The 17530-nt window shown below is 44.1% G+C and overlaps 1 protein-coding gene across 1 annotated transcript in view; it reads left to right on the top strand.

The window, feature by feature from the left end:
- The first annotated feature begins 4191 nt into the window (after window positions 1-4191).
- Smad9 (SMAD family member 9) overlaps window positions 4192-17530 on the top strand; it is a 44277-nt gene continuing 30938 nt past the window's right edge. Inside the window, exon 1 of the mRNA XM_027394985.2 lies at window positions 4192-4387. The gene's annotated coding sequence lies outside the window, so the exon portion shown is untranslated. The remainder of the gene's footprint in view (window positions 4388-17530) is intronic.

Raw genomic sequence — 17530 nt, 5'->3', positions numbered from 1 at the left:
GTTGCCTGTATATGCTGTGCCGTCTCACCCCTACAACCTTCCCCTCTGGAATTTGTGTAATGTGGCAATTCTGTTTACTTTCCATCATTTATTTTTCATTGCTGGCTTCAAACATTCTTGGGCAATCCAGGCAATCCTAAGCTGTATCTCAACCCCAGGAAATCCTTATCAAAAATGTTTTTAAATAATGATAAATATATTTCCTTAATCCCAGAATTTGAGATACTGAAGAGGCCAATACAATTTATTTAAAAAAATATTAAATCATTTCTTATGTCATAGAAACTAAGAATAATAAAAGCTGTGATAGCTTCATTTGAAATGCATACTGAGCACACGTGTATTGGTGGCTTGGTCCCCAGCATTTGACTGTTTGAAGAATGGAACATTAGGAAGTAGCACTTAGAAAAGTTAGGGCACTGGGGGTGTACCCATAAAGGGGATAATGAGAGCTGTGAGTGTGTGTGTGTGTGTGTGTGTATGTGTGTGTGTGTGTGTATGTGTGTCTATATGAACATTTATAAAAACAAAATCACCCAAGCTAAGAGTATAGAATATAATCTGAGGTTCTATGAGAGAAGGGCAATTTGATACACAGAACCTACTAACATAATGGGCACACCTGAGATTGTCCATGTGTGCCCACCCTCCCCTCCAAAGATGAAAAACAGGAAGTCTTGTTCTGTAAGTAGTTTTCTCTGGCATTGCCCTGGAAGAGATGTCTGATCAAAGTCACATTGGGTTCACAGCCCAATGGCACCCTCAGCCTTCTCGCTAGTCATTGGTGCTGCGGCTCTGTGTATATGACGTCGAGGGTTTGAGAATTCTCATCCAGAGGTCATCCAGACAACTCTCCAGTGGGGTCTAGGGATGAAAGTAGGGTATCACTTCTGTGCAGCACGGGATTTTTCCCCACTGAGCCATCTTTCCAAAAAATTCTAGATGTTATCTTTTGCAAGCATACCCCAGTTCTCACAGGACAGCAGCAGGCTAAGGCTGTCACTCCTTGATCCCTGGAGAAGAGATGTGAATATACCCGCCCCTCATATTGCAGATGAGTAAGTGAGGACACATATGCCTCCCTGCCTGATTTGGGAACATTTTCTGGTGTCACATTTTGTCCATACACTACAGTTCCATGTGAACTCAGGAAGGACCATGAGAGACCTGTGCCTGGGCTCTGGACTCATGCTGACTGATGGGAGTTTGAGTTGTACATCAGCCACTTTGTATCCCAGCATCTTGAGCTGTAAAAGAGAAATGATAATCTCATCTTGTGAGATGTGAGGGTGGAAGGGAGCTGCTTATGCAACACTCACGGAGTTCTGTGTCAGGGAACATTCACAGTAAACCCTCTTGTGAAATCAGAACCATCTGCCCATTCTTCATCTTGGTCCCTCCCTGTTTATCAGCAGTGACCTCCCATGCAACATTCTTTTTCTTATATATGCAACCAGTTTAACAGTTGATGTTTCTATGCTCAAAACCTCAGTAGGTTCTACACATAGTAGGTATCCTGGGGTGTCTTTATGACCTGTATCACAATGTCTGGAAGGGGGACATTTTGTCACCAGGTCAGCCCCTATGGGGCAGTACCCAAATAGGGTGGAGACAGTAGTCCAGGATGTAGGCATTCATGCTCACTTCCCAAGGTGGCTGGAATTTCCATCTCTGTCACAGGCACCCCCCCCCCCATGTCCTTACCCTACCGTGACACCTGTGCTCGTGTGCTGGTCTTGAAGGATATGAACTTCTATCAGATGGAGTGCTCTGTGTCCACACAGTCTAGGTACCCAGTGCTCAGGGAAGTAAGGAGTGAGTTATGGAGTGAGTCAGTCAGCAGTGTTCCTCCATGGCCTCTGCTTCGGTTCCTGCTTCCAGGTTCCTCCCCCGTACTGCCTTTCATGATGGACTGTATTGGGTCTATTTTATCTTAACAGAGGGAATTACGTAGAACAGTTGGCTTTTTGAAACTTTGGGCAAATGGGATGGGATGTAGTTGTCAGATGTTCCATAGAGGGGTTGAGTATTCTAGGCCATTTATCTTCCTGCCAAGGCAGTGAAGCCAGCAAACACTGACTCCAGCTACATAGCTACAAACTGTTTTCCAGCATGGTGCTTTTCCACCACTGGACTGCACTGTCTCAGATCTTTCCTCCCTGACATCAATGCTCTTAGGATTTTCTTTGTCTCAGTGTATAAAAAGTGATGCAGAGAAGTGGGAAGGGTGGGCAGGGTACATTCTAAAGCTGGACCAGATACAAGGTATGAGAGATGTACACTGGGCATCTGCAGATGATGCTGACTCTAAGTTCTGTCACTATGACAGAATACCCCTGACAACTGAAGCAGTGCAAAGGCTTTTTGGCTTGTTTCTAAGGGTTTGGCCCTGTGTGTTTAGGCCTGTGACCAGAGCATGTGACAAAGAGGACTGTTCACTTCATGACCATCTTGAAAAGGAGCCAGGGTACCTATATCCTCTTCAATTTTATGTTGCCAATGAGCTCCTTCCTCTAACTAGGCCATTCTACTGTCCAACACTGTCACATGCTGGAGGCCAGGCCTTTCTTACATAGATTTGGGGAATGCTTCAGAACCCAGCTATAGCACTGTGTATGTGACAGATGTGAGCAGAGGGACTGACAGCTGAGAAAGTTCACAGTCTGCCCAGTAGGTGTACTCTCCCAGAGATGGGATATTTTAGCTGTGGTTTTCAGATCCCTAACCAAAACTGTAAGGGAATTGCCATCGAATCATAACCGCTGTCATTCTGATCTCATGCGCATTTCCATAACATAATGCTTTGGTGGAAGAGAATTATGTTTCTATTAAATGCTCCAAAAATGACAGAGGAAGAGGGGTCAGAATTCTCATAACTAGGGCAGTTAAAAGAATCAGCCAGCATGAGCTTTCTTCCCCAGGGTCGGTGTTTGCTCTCTCTTGAACCCCACCAGGTTTTACTGTTTTATCTCCCTAACCTTTTTGGGAGTAACGTCCAGAAAAGGCAGAGTACACACACTTAGAGGCCTGCCCCACACCTACCCTCCAGAGAATTCTGTGGATTCACAGCCTCCGTGGCAGAAGCATGAACCAGCCTATCAAAGGTTTCTCACGGCTTTGTGCTCCCAGAGAAGGAGGAAACTGATTGGATCAGTTCTTTAATATCATTTCTGGGGAAGGGGTGGGTGGGTGTTGAGGCACAAGTTATCAATTCAGAGAACCTAATTAGTTTACTTGCCTCTAGGTGCACATGAAATTCTCTCATCCAGTCCATGACTTTCAGTGGTCCCCACACTGGACAGTATTTTTTCTGGGGTGTTTTTCTCTCCCAGGGCAATCTCACACCCAACACCTGGCCTGCAGCAGGGTATATGGACCAGCTGTAGAGAGATACTTCCAGTTTGAAGTTCAAGTATCATTTACACTTCTGCAATATATTTTAAGCAAAGCCTTCTTCAGCTACCCTTGGATGATGATGCAAAAGTGACATGTTCCAGAAAGTGGTGGTTTTAGGGTTAGGGGAAGAAGTCCAACCTAAGGGCTTTTGTTTACATTTCCAAGGTGCTTTGGCCTCTTGGGGGATGCTTACAGTGTGGAACTAACTGAGATGGCCAATGCCATTTTGAAAACCTCTGTCTTTTTGAAAACCTATAAGGTTTGGTGGGGGAATCAAAGGCTTTCAACACACAGGTGCCACTTCCCAAGTGACATTTTAAAGGCAGGCGACCTAGGGGGCAGCCAGGCAGCTGGGCAGGAAGGTTCTTTGTGCCCATGATGTATATCTTGAGTATTAGACAGTATGTATTATACACTGCGTAAGAAATCACAGTCCACAACATTACAGCACTAGTTTGAAACTCCACTGCCACTCAGCCAGATTTTCTTGGGCTGGTGCCAGGCAAGTTATGCCTCGGATACAGAGATAAGGAACAGCTAAGCTAGCCAGTAAGTGTGGCCTCAAGGGACCAGGACTGGAGCCACATATGGTTGGTGGTCCTGTCTGCCTCTGGGTGGGTGGGTGGGGGGGACTGGCCCCCTCTCTCCACTGCCTGAGGTCCAGGTGGGGAGGACACCTCGGGGGATGACCTGGAGATCCCGCTGGCCCTGAAAGCCATTTGCAGAGGCCATGCGCAGGACGAGCGGGTGCGCAGCTCTGCGGGCGGGGAGCGCGGCTCGGCCAGAGCGCACGGCCCCTCCTGGCTGGGGCTGCGCGCACGGCAGCCTGGCGCCCTTCCAGTGCGGCGCACTCACGCGGGCGGCCGAGGAGGAGGCTCCAGCCTGACTGACGCCTCTGGAGCCGCTGTCTCGGTCCCGCCGCCGCCCGCCCGGGCCCTGCAGCTACCGCGCAGCCCGAGAGCGCGGGGCACGCGTGGCACCACACGGACAGGTAAGCGCTGCCACGCCGCGAGCGTGGGCACCTGGGAGGCCTCTGAGGTTCTCTGGCATGGGGCTTGGCTCTCCCTGGAGCCTGGGTGGCGAGTGTAATGTGCGAGGTCTCCGCGGCAGCCTGGCACCTGGGACCCATCCCGGGGACGCGTGACCCGGGGTGTGGGCAAGGATGCAGGATGCGCGTGGACCAAGTGCAGAGGGATGCACACTGTCCTGCACCCAGGAGCAGGCGCTCTGAAACCCTGATTGGGGCAGTAGCCCTTTGCTGGGGAGTTGGGGACAGCAGAGGGGCGAGTGTGAGTGTGTGTAAGGTAGTCTGGGGGGAGATTTTAAAACTCCAGGGCGCCTTTGGCCATGAAGCTTTATTTCATACTCCTGTAATTTTTTCCTCTCTGCTTACCTTTGAGGCACACACAGTGAGAGAGGAAAAAAAAAAGTTAGGAATGTTAAGTGTCTGTAGCTAGCGCTTGGGTTGTGTTTGTCTTCTCCTGGGCCTACCATTGGGTGCCAGCTCTGCGCAGACGGGAGGGGGCGAGGTGGGGACAGATGCAGGCGACTGACTGACGCCGGCCTTGTGATGGGGAGGAGGAGCGTGGGGAGCCTTCTTATGGGTGGTTAATCGCCACACTCTTCTTACTCCTTCTCCTCCCTCTCTCTCTCGGCCGTGGCAATTGAAAATGATAGTTTTGAGGTCCTCCGCTGGGATATTTCTTGGCTAAAACTGGTAATTTTGAGAAATAACCTACAAATGATGTGGATCTCGTTTTGGAAGCAAATTGTATGTAATTCGGTTGAATGCATGCCATGGAACACTAGGAATTACTTTTAGTGGATCCAGTTCACAGTGACCGTGCGGCGGCTTGCTAGGTTCCTGTAAAAATTTAGCTATCAGGGAGAGCAGAGAATAACGGTAAGGTCGTTGGCCCTTTAAGGATGGCGCTTCCTAGGCAGTTCCTCAGGAATATTTGTGGTTGTGAAATGTGCTAGCCTGCCTGTCAATGCCCTCGGATGTTTACATGTAGAAACTATTCATTTATATTTAAAAGGCAAGTGAAAATACAGCTCAAGCACACTCTACAGCAAATGACCAGCATTCATAGCTCTGCTCCTAGGAAGGCGGGAACTCGATTTTGGATCACTTTCAAGTCTATGATTGGTAATCCAAGGACATCACAGATAAGAAACCGGTGTGGTGGTTTATAAACAAGGAACATTTAAAATGTGATAAGATGACCAATATTTCTGAAAATAGCTTCTAGTGGTAAGGCTTCTTGATGGCAAGTCAGCTTCCTGAAAGCTGGCCTTTGCTGGATCTGTCCTGATACTGCCAGCCCCCACTTTTATGCTTGAGCGGATGGCTTTGTCAGGGGTTCCCTCCCCGCCCTCCCCCCAGCCCCTCCAGTTTGGAACTCTGCTTAGGAGAATGCTGGCATAGTCTGGATGCAGCCAGCTCACTTACTAGTAGTATTTTCTAAAAAGCAAAGACAAATTAAGGTCTTAAGCAAATTAAGCACCTTAAACATGAGGCAGTTGGTGTTTTCTTTATCAAATATTTTCCTCTTATTTTACATATTCCATAGTTAATGAGAAAATTAGAAGATATTCACCAGTATCAGCTACTGCGTCTCTGATAACCTAAGATATAGGAAGAAAATGCTAAGCAATACAGGAGACTGCTGTATTGCTTAGCATTCCCACCCCGTTTTATAAGAAACTTCACCACAGACATAGAAGCACTGAATGGATGGTAAATTTGTGTATTCTTTCTGATCATGTGGTCAAATTGGAGGAGAAAAAAAACAAGAAATTGTTCTTTCACACAAATAAAACAATTTGAGATCAGTTTTACAAATAATTGAATGCTGATGAATGAGAGTGCAATGTTTGCTGCCAAGTTGAAGAGAGATGGTTACTGCATCATTAAGGCAGCCAATGATATCTGACCTTCCCTCTCCACTACAAGAAAACAATTTCATCATAGTCTGCTTTAATATCCAGGAGATGCTCCAGTGGTGGGAAGGTCAGGGTTCTGATCAATGAATGTTCTTGGTTTTTATTTTTTTGTAACATCTGACATTAAATCCTAACATCTGAACAAAACTTGGGGGAGACTCCTGTTTATTTTTGTGAGCACTTAGGAATTCAGAAATCGGGGTGTATGCAGAATATCCAGTAAATTGGGTGTATATTGAAAATACAAATCTCAAATTGTTATAATCCTTGACTTTGGGTTTTTATTCCCTTTATTACTGTTGCTAGTGAATTGGCAAGCTGTCCTAAATCAAGGGAGGCAGATGCTTACATCCTAATTTTGATGGTGTGAGTAGGCAGTGGTGTGCTATGTTAACTTGATGAATGTTTGTGTAGGAATAGGAACATAGCAAAAATAAACAAACATCCCCTGGCAATTAACTAGGCCTTAAAAGCAAACATTCCTGAAAATTATGTCTGTGCCAACTAAAACCATTTAAAGATAATGGCCAGCATTAGATGTCACCAGGGCTGTGAAAACTGTGTGCTCATCTTCATGCACACCGGTGCATGTTGAACCCCAGGTACCCTTGTCTGCACACTCAGGTGTCCTCTGCCAGGCTTATTTTCTCATGTGTCTCACTGCGGACACAAGAGTGCCTTACAGGTTTCCATGCACCCCCAGGCTTTCCTCTTCAATGCCTATTTCTTGAATTCAGGCCCAGGATACCTTCCCCTCTGTCCTTACCTCCCACCATATTTTGTGAACTCTGCCCTCCTGCTACCTTCAGGGAATTTTCTCAGATTTCCTTGGTGGTGGGTGCGTCTTTCTATGAGCCCTTTGCGTCTCCTGTATTGCTTAGCATTGATTTGCTCATACACTCATTTATTCCTCTCCTCAGCTGATACTTACAGGAGGGGACTGTGTTTAATCGGCCTTTCTTATTCCTTTACTTCTGACTACAGCACTGGGCTCAGCATTCAGCCAATAAATATTAATTAAATGAAAAACTTTATTGAACTGGTGGTCCCCTCTGAAATAAAATCCATAAAAGCATTTCACCCATAAACTATGTCTTAAAAGTCCATCTTTCAAGAAGCCAATGTTGAAATGAGCTGAGGACTTGTGGAGAAGTAGTGAGAGTCAACCCAGAAGGGGAGCATTCTGAGCTCAATTCACCCCAGGTGGACCCCCAGGAGCTTGCCCCAGAATACTGTAGCTGAGCATTATAGCCAGGAAAGCTCAGTGATAACTCTTATTGCATTAACAATTTTTCATATCAGATCCACTAAATATGCAATGGAAGATTTTTTTTTAGAAAAATCCAGTTTTTAAAAATTGTTTTATTAGTTCAAATTAGGAACAAGCTTGTTTCACATGTCAATCCCTTCTCCCTTTCCCTCCCTCACCCCCCATCCCTCCTCCCCCACCCCAACTACCCCCAACCCCATCCACCCTCCACTCCCCAGGTAGGGTAGAGCCCTCAATGGGGGCTCTGCAAAGTCCACCACATCATCCTGGGCTGGGCCTAGGCCCTTCCCCATGTGTTCAGGGCCAGAGTGCATCCCTTCACATGGGATGGGCTCTCAAAGTCCCTTCTTGCACCAGGGAAAAATACTAATCCACTACCAGAGGCTCCCTGGAGTGCAGAGGCCTCCTTATTGACATCCATGTTCAGGGGTCTAGATCAGTCCTGTACTGGCCTCCTAGACAGCAACTGGCCTTGTTCAGGCCAGCTGTTTCTGTGGATTTCACCAGCCTGGTACCGACCCCTTAGATCTCCATTCCTCCCTCTCTGCAACTAAGTTCCAGAGTTCAGTTCAGTGTATATCTGTGGATGTCTGCCTCTGCTTCCATCAGCCACTGGATGAGGGCTCTAGGATGGCATAAAGAGTAGTCATCAATCTCATTTTAGGGGAAGGGCATTTAGGTTATCCTCTCCACCATTGCCTGGATTGTCAGTTCGTGTCTGACAATCCTTGTAGGTCTCTGGAAATAAAATCCAGGTTTTAATACAATACAGCCACCATAATAAAACTCTAATGGGATTTTAACAACAAATTGATAACACAATCCGATGGTGCTACCCCCCTCCCCTAAAGCCACATCAAAATTCACTACATCTTGGTGTGCATATTCAGACTCCTGGTTTGAGCTTTGCTTTTTGGGTTTTTTTTTTTTTTTTTTTTTTTTTTTTTTTTTTTTTTACCTTATTCCTGTGGATGCTAAAAGGCTTTTTTATATGCACCAAGTTCTGTACACCAAACTCAAATAGAGTTAGCATGATGGTGTGAAAACTAGAATTTGTATAAATGTCAGGCCTAGAGGATACATTTGATTGTCCAGGTTGTTTTGTTTTGTTTTGTTTCGAGACAGGTTTCTCTGTGTAACAGCCCTGGCTGTCCTGAAACTCACTTTGTACACCAGGCTGGCCTCAAACTCAGAGCTCCCCCTGCCTCTGCCTCCTAAGTGCTGGGATTAAAGGGGTATGCTACCCCTGCCCATTGATTGTATAGTTTTAATTCGAAAGTTCTAATTAACTCTCAGTCAACTTCACAAGAATCCAAGAGGGTGCACTTTAAAATTTAAATCCAGTTTGGTGTAAAACAAAGTAGGTGAATATTAAGAGATGGATTGTAAATGTGCACAGGGCACGAACTGCAGCCCTTCAGAGGTTTTGACACTGAAAGCCCTGTGCTTCTCCGCCCTTGTTCTGAAGCCCATATTTAATTTAAAGAGAGCATGTGCAACCCATGAAATAAATGCCAAGGAGATTGGGTTTTGCTCTGTTGGTTTTTCTAATCAACATTTGAGTTGCCCATAAAAAATCCTAAATATGAATCTCTCTCTCTCTCTCTCTCTCTCTCTCTCTCTCTCTCTCTCTCTCTCTCTCTGCCTCTCTGCTTGCCTCTGCTTCCCCCTCTAGACAATTTACTATATTTCTTTCTTTTTGCCTGTTTTTCTCTCTGTCTCACTCTCTCTGTCATGCTTTTTTCTCTTTTGTCTCTCTCTGTCTTTGTTTTTGTCTCTCTGCCCCATCTCTTTTCCCTCCCCCCTCAGTTATTTGAGAATTTGATAAATGTGATTCGATCATATCCATCCCTCTGCCAGCTCCTCTCAGATCCACCCTCACCTCTCTACCCACCCAACTTTGAGTCCTCTTTGTTTTTTTAACCCATCGTATGCAGTCTGTGCTGCCCATATATACTCTTGGATTTGTGGCCTTCCACTGGAGTGAATTGACCTACAGAGGGCCACCGCTTTAAAAAAAAAATACTGACTGGCCCTCTCCTGAAGCTGTGTATCAGTGTATCCTTAGCTAGGGGTGGAACTTCATGCCCATCTCTTCTTTCCATGCTGGGATTTTTTTTTTTTTTTTAAAGGTAAGGTCTTGATGTGAATCCCAGGCTGGCCTCAGATTTTCAGAGATCCTCCTGCCTTGGCCTCTCAAGTGTGGGATTACAGTCCTGTGCTGATGTGGTTAATATCTGACCACTTACAAGACTAAGTTAGAATGACTGCTTGCAACGGGTTTGGAGATGGTGGACATAGGAACAGTCAGAAACAAGGGCTTAAACTCACTGATTTGGGAAGGGCTTTCTAGAGAGAGGGATCTTTTGCCATCAATTCTAGCTTTAATCTGTATGCTATCTCCCTCCAAGTGGCCTAGTGCCTTTCCCTTTAATCCCACTGAAGTTTTGTTTGGGCTGAGTATGCATACCTGTTTCATGTGCTGTGGAGAGTGCAGAGCAAATCTGCAGAGCTTCCTCAAGGCAAGCTAGATGTGTGATGGATGTTCAACGGAAACAGTACTTCTTTAAACTGTTGGAGCTCATATCATCTGCCTAGGTAATACTGTCTTTCAGAAAACAATGGCAACCCAGGAATGGATTCAGAGTCTACCTCTTTTCTGCTTTGTGGTAGGATATTTGACCTCTCCCATTCACACTTCATTATAAATTAATGAGTTCCTCTTTTTGTTTTCTGGGGATCAGAGAGGAAAGAGTTGGCATTTGGGAGGAGCAGGGAAAGGGCAGGTAATTTTAAAGCTGGGTCATTAGTGCAGTTGGGACAGTGTGAGGCTTTAAAGGGTAGGGAGGTGAGCCTTGTAGAAAGTGGATTGGCAGGTGTCCCCAGGAGGCAGCATCTATTTGGCTTGGCATTAGCAGAATACAAGGTCACAGGAGGGCCTTAGCAGACTGGTGGAGGAAACTTTACCTCTACAACCATCTTGCCTGTGGGAAAATGAATCACAGAACATATTTGTAAAGGGAGAGGGACCACCAGTGACTGGTGACTACCAGGAGTGATGATTGACAATGGCAGGGAAGACAATGTGCAAAGTCGAAAACAGTGGCTGTAAAAAGGGACAGTGAGAAAATGTGCCGTGTGGAAAAGATTTTAGGTCCCATGAGCCTTTCTCTTGACATGTTTATATCGCCCTTTGTTCTCTCTCTCTCTCTCTCTCTCTCTCTCTCTCTCTCTCTCTCTCTCTCTCTCTCTCTCTCTCTCTCTCTCTCTCTGAAGTCACAGAGATCCACCTGCCTCTGCCTCCTGAGTGCTGGGATTAAAGGCCCTTTAACAGTGTGCCCTTCACTGTTTTCTAGTGGCAGTTGAGTTTCATTCGCAGCAGTGCCAGTTGGGTCAGAAGTTGGCCATATACAAAGCTGTGTGTATGTGAACTCTTTCCTTTGACTAATTATGTGTTTACACAAGTTGCCCATTAGGTGCTGGCTGTGTTTGTAAACAGTAACAGCTGTTACATTGATGTTATTTCAGAGTCATGGCATTCTCTGTGTTTTCTATTGAGATTGTATCTAAAGCACTGGTAACAGTTTCTGGTTATTAAAAAACAATATTGTGTTGATTTTTAAATGTGAGGATATTGTAGATGCAGCTTCAGAATGTAAGTATGTGGGGTAGGAAATAATATTTATTGTTTTTACCTTTATTTACATGTAACTAAATCCAAGTTGATTATGGGACCCCAACCAGGCAGGAGATGGGGACATTCTGCAAAATAAGAAACAACATAAAAAATAAAATCTTGGACTCTACGGACAAGTTCACAGAGGGTGAAGGAAAACAGAAAGGTAGATGTCAAGATAGTATCCCAGGGAAGCTATGGACCCAGAGTGGAGACCAGTCCTAGGACTTGATCAGAGGGGCTTTATTTTCTTTCTTTCTTTCTTTCTTTCTTTCTTTCTTTCTTTCTTTCTTTCTTTCTTTCTTTCTTTCTTTCTTCCTTCCTTTCTTTCTTTCTTTCTATCTATCTATCATCTGTCTATCTATATTCTGTCTATCTACTGGTCTTTCTTCTTTTCTGTCATCTGCCTATCTATCTGTCAATCATCTGTCTGCCTGTCTTTTTTTCTTCCTATCTATCATCTGTCTGCCTATCCATCTATCATTATCTATCTATCTATCTATCTATCTATCTATCTATCTATCTATATTCTGTCTATCTACTGGTCTTTATTCTTTTCTATCATCTTCCTATCTATCTATCAATCATCTGTCTGCCTGTCTTTTTTTCTTCCTATCTATCATCTGTCTGCCTATCCATCTATCATTATCTATCTATCTATCTATCTATCTATCTATCTATCTAATATTTATCTGTCATCTATCCATCTCCCTGTCACCTATCTATCCATCTGTGCAGTGAGCAGCAGTCAATGTAGAAATGCATGAGTTATCAAGGTGCTGAGAATAAGAGACTGAGAGCTCAGCTCTGAGCAGTTCACCTGTATTTAACCCCTATCCTACTGCACCAAGGCTCAGGGAACATCATGGAAGGAATACAAGATCGCATTCAGGATGAGGAAGAGTGCTATGAAAAGCTGGTTTTCTGGATATGACATGCTATTAGACTCATGAGCTCACAGTGTCTGGGGTGCACATGGTCAAGCCCACTGAAATCCTAACATAGATGGAGTAGATGATCTCAGAGTCCAACCCCTTACTAAAGAGCTATGAGCAGGATAGTTTCCGAGGGAAGGAGAATCAATCATTCATTCCTTGAGAATGTGGCCAGTCCTGGGATTCCCATTCTCCAGTGGATGGCCCCACACCCATGAGCACGTGGGCAGCACTAGCAGGATGTAATGGATTATTTAAAAAAAGAAGACATAAAGTTGGGAGGCTATGGGCATGTTGGAGGGGGAAATGGAGGATATATTGATCATATTCCTTTGTCTTTATGTGTGAAAATTTCAAGAATAAAGAAAAGATGTTAAAGATAGTATCAGGGATGGAGAGATGTCTCAGTAGTTAAGAGCTCTGTCTGGCTGCTCTTGCAGAGGACCTGAGTTCAATTTAGGCCTCCTTGGGAGGACTGAAAGGCCATAGAGATTAGGAATCACATCTCATCTTGAGCCACTCAACCCTAGCATAGGCCCAGATCATCCTTGATTGCCCATGTTTAGGTTCTGCCTTCATCTCCCCTCCTCCTCTTCCCTAGTAGCTTGGCGGGGGATGGGGGGTGGGGGGAGGTGTGGACTTTAATGAGAAGGGTACAGGGATTCAGAGCTAATCCTCAGACAAAGAAAAACTATTTAGTTTTAACCTGTAGCCAAAAGAGAACTTCCAAAGGGTAGGAATAGGAAGGTTGCATAAAGGGGAACAAGGAAGACAGTTTGAAGTGGTGTCACATTTCTAATGGCCATAGTGGCCAGCAGATCAGGTGTTGTGGTCGCTGATGCCCCATCACTTCTGAGCTTCCCTGGTCTATCAGTGAATTGTTTGTCTGCGTCAACATGTCACTATGACACCAGGCTTGCCTTGAAATCACCATCTTCCTGTTTCATTCTCCCAAGTACTAGGATTATAGGCACATGCTATCTATCACACAGGTGTTCTTCCGCCCCTCAGGTAACCAAGAAACTCAGTCACCCTCAACACACACACACACACCTGTACATATGTTTAAAAACATGAAAATCTTATTTGTAGCCATTTACACCCAGAAGTATTTGTGTGTATTGTATAAGTCTTCCTTTTAAAGAAATTTATTGTATGACACTAGCAAAGCCATGAGTTTTAGGGTGGAGGCTAGACTAATTACATGAGATTTAATGAAGCAATGGTTTATGTCATTGATAAAACTGGACTTGGACCTTCGCTCAGTCTACTTTGTTGATAGCACTCTGCATGCCAGGTGGCATGGTGAAGGCTTGAGGAGACGCTCAGCCTTTAAAAAATACAGGGATGAAGATGCAGGAGAGAAGAAGTTCTTGCTGCTGCTGCTACATGGAGGCCACTGGGGAGGGTTTCCAAGTAGTCGGCTTCCTAAAGGAGGAGCAGAGGGAGCCTTAAGGCTGTAAATGCAGGTTAGGAGGCCAGGAGAACTTGTAAAGCTAAAAATATCGGTACACACTCCACCTCACTTTGTTTGTTAGAAAATACGTAAACTAGATAGTTCAGAGTAAAAATTTCGGGGTGGCGATCAGAAACAATGGTGGTCCCATTGCATTGCAAGTTACAGCCAAGTGTCATGGGGCTATAGCTGGATCTGCTGCAGACTAGGAATGGAATCTGCTTAGGGATCCAAATAGAAAGATGCAGGAGCAGTTGCATCACACATTGGAATTTAGTACCTTCCTGAATGTGGGGTTGCGGAAAAGAAAAGAAGACAATGTAGTTTGCACATGAGTGACTGGGAGTTGAACTGGCTGCACACTTTCCAGGTCAGCACCTGGCAAAGGGTGGCCAAGCTCCAGCAGCAGCACACTCCAGGCCCTGGCATCTGCAGGGGACTTTCCTCTTCCTCTCCCAGTCTGCTGGTCAGAAAGCTTAGAGGTCATCGAGCAACTTGATCAAACTGAGCATTAAAATAATTGCAATCTTTATATAAGTAAAAACAAACACTTTTTTAAAAGTGTGTTTTTAAATGGACTTCAAATATTCTTGTACTTAATTGTGTAGTAGAATGTAAATTTGGTTGAACCCATAGTATTTTCAGGTGGTCAGCTCTGCTGTACTATTGGGGGGGGGTCATACAGACAGTCTAGTTCAGACTGTGTGGCTCTTCCCATGATGTCTTGGGGGGTTCTAAAATATTGACAGCTGTAAACATCAGAATGTTACCCCAAGAAGAAATGTGTATATTTGATTGGCCCCCCCAGAATATTTATAATTATTTTAGGGATGTTCATAATATGCTATTTTAGCTGGAGAACACTTTTAAAAGATTTATTTTTTATGTGTATGACAGTTTGCCTGCATGAATATCTGTGCACCACATGCATGCAGTCCCTGTGGGGGCAAGAAGAGCGCATTGGCTCCCTGACCCGGAGCTACAGATGGTTTGAGCTGCCATGAGGGTGCTAGGAATCAAACCTAAGTCCTTTGCCAGAGCCATCTCTCCAACCCTGATTGAAGAACTTTTAGAGTTTACATCATAAGACAAACTGATCCAGAGAAAAGCAAGCTGAGCAGTATTGATTAAGGCTGTCTAAAGTTGCTGTCAGTTGGTTCTGAGGTAGAAAGCAGATCTCATTAAAAAATGAATCTCTCTGGGGTTTAGTCTGTAATTCCTCCTTCCCTCGGTGTTGAGGCAAATGTTATTTTTAAAATGGTATTCTGCTCTAAACCCCAAACCACCTCCATCAGAGGAAATTGATATGTTTACGTGAATCTGCATTTAGTGGGAGGAAGGGATCTGAAGGGCAGCAGAAAGCCAGAGCTCACAGAGCTGGGATGTCCTTCAGAGAGCAGCTTTGAAGGGACTAGCCTATAGGACTGGTTATCTAGAAGATTCCTCCGAATTTTATTTCATCAGCTATTCAGCTATTCTATGAAACCATGACACGTTATTTTATAAGAATTAATATTGATTAAAAACATTTCTAATTCTGGCAGGGAGGGAGAGAAAAAAAAAGCCCTTGAAGGTAACAGAACATTTTGACACTTGGAATGGACTCTTTCTTTTTCATGATAAAAAGTATATTTTACCATTGAACCATTTTTGATGACATTAAATGTAGTCATACAGTGAACCCATAGCCACTGCCTATCTTCAGAACATTTCTACTCAAAATGAACGTCACTATCCTTTGAGCAGTGGTTGCCATTCCCCTTCTGTCCCCTTCAGGTCACCTCCACCCTGTGTACTCTCGTTATGAATCTGTAGATATTCCACACAGGATAAATCCTCATCATTTGCCCTTTGTGTCTGCTTTACATCACTAAGCAGTGTTTCCAAGTCCATCCACATTGCACACAATATGCCTCTTTTCTGCTTGTGACTGGAAAATAGATGCCTCCAGTGTGTGTACCACCAAGTGTGTGTACCAGCTTTGTTCACCATTCGTCTGTTCATGGGCAGTCATTGGTTTCCACCTCTCAGCCACTGAGAATCAAACTGCCATGGACGTGAAGCACTTGTTTTTAACTTGGGGTGCACACTTGGGATTGTTTAGCCTATGGTAACTCTGTGAACAGCTACCAAGCTTTTTTCCATTCCCTCCCACAGGGCTGAAGCCCCTGAGTCCAGGGTCACTCCGATGTTTTCTGTTTTGCTGGTGGTGGCAGTTCTGACAGAAAGAAGTCATTCTCTGTGTTTTGATTGTGTCTTCCCAGTGATGCTGATGTTGGGCATCATGGACTCATTTGTCACTTTTGTATCTTCTTTGAAGTTGAAGAAACATGTATTTAAAACTGAAGGTGTTAGGTCTAGGGACCTGCCAAGTTCTAGTTACCTGAAAGGCTAAAGGGTCATTTAAATCTATGAGTTCAAGACAAGCCTAGTCCACAAAAGACTAATTCAAAAGAAAAAAGGAAGGAGAGGGGAGGGAAGGGGAGGGGAGGGGAGGAGAGGGGAAGGGAATAAAAGTCTAAGTGCTTTTTCTACTTTTTTTTGTTTGGGTTTTTAGTGGGCACTGTTTTGTTTGTTTTTGTTTTTGTTTTTGTTTTGTTTTGTTTTCCAGACAAGGTCTCACTATGTAGCCTGACTGTCCTGGAATTCTCTTTGTAGACCAGTCTGGCCTTGAATTCACAGATATCCACCTACCTCTCTTCCTAAGTGCTGGGATTAAAGGCTTGTGCCACTATGTCCAACTCCTGACTTTTTTTTTTTTTTTCGAGACAAGGTCTTCCATGTAGTTCAAACTCATGGAAATTCTCCTGTCTCATCCTCCCAAATACCAGAATTATAGGAGTGAAGTAATACAATTGATGTTTTTCTCACTTTGTTATTATTTTGTTGCTGTTGAGTTATAGGACTTGATGGTGATTCTATAATAGACCTATGAATTGTGTAGAATCTGGTACATTCTAAACACATTTCATATAATCCCCACTCATGTATTGCATATATTATATATCTAATATACATTCTCACTTAAGAGTGTTACTTCTGTAGAATAGCAAGTGACATGTAAATGAAAAATTCAAATATTGCATTTTTTCCCTGTTTCTAATTATGAGCAGTCTTTAGGCAGATTGTGACTAGATTAAAAGCCATGTACCCCACATAATAGGTGGTGGTCACTGTGCTTAACCCTGTTAACGACGTAGTGTCTGCGCTTCAATGACGAGGTGATGGTGACCATTTGGCTTTCATAGTTATGGGAACTTTTATCAGTGAAGATAGATGGCTGTCTTCTCCAGAGCCCTTGCTTTTCCCCCAAATCTTTTTCCTCCTCATTTAAAATTACCTTAAAGGTTCAAAAGTATTTTAAAGCAGGCCAATTAGTAGGAAGATTTTTAAAATCTGGTTTCATTTCTGCTTTTGAAGTTTTGAAGTATTGGATAGTTTTTCTGAAAGTCCAACTGAAAAATGAAAATATCCCAAACCCAAAGACAGTTAAAATAAATACCACACACATTATAGGACTATTAGTAGTGATAAAGATTTTAGAAGGATTAGGTTAAATGGGGAGTAATAGGAATAAGGTTGAGCCAACTGCTCAACTGCTGTTGAAGAATCAGTCTCTCTGAGGGCCTCTTCAGCTCGACTTTGTTGGCTGTAAGATCCAGACCATTCCTGTTTAGGGCCTGTCCTCTGCATCATAGGACATTTTACAGTATCCCTGGCTTCTAGCCAGAAGATCCCAGTGACATCTTCCTTCCCTAGTTGTGGCAACTAAAATGTCTTCAGATGTCATCTGCTGTCCCCTCAGAGGCAAAACAAACAACAACAAAAGCCAAAAACAGTTGTCTTCCCTC

This window comes from Cricetulus griseus (assembly GCF_003668045.3).
Source record: "Cricetulus griseus strain 17A/GY chromosome 1 unlocalized genomic scaffold, alternate assembly CriGri-PICRH-1.0 chr1_0, whole genome shotgun sequence".
In the NCBI taxonomy this organism is placed as follows: domain Eukaryota; kingdom Metazoa; phylum Chordata; class Mammalia; order Rodentia; family Cricetidae; genus Cricetulus; species Cricetulus griseus.
Note: the sequence above shows the minus strand (reverse complement) of the source record. Positions and strands in the feature narration are given on the sequence as shown.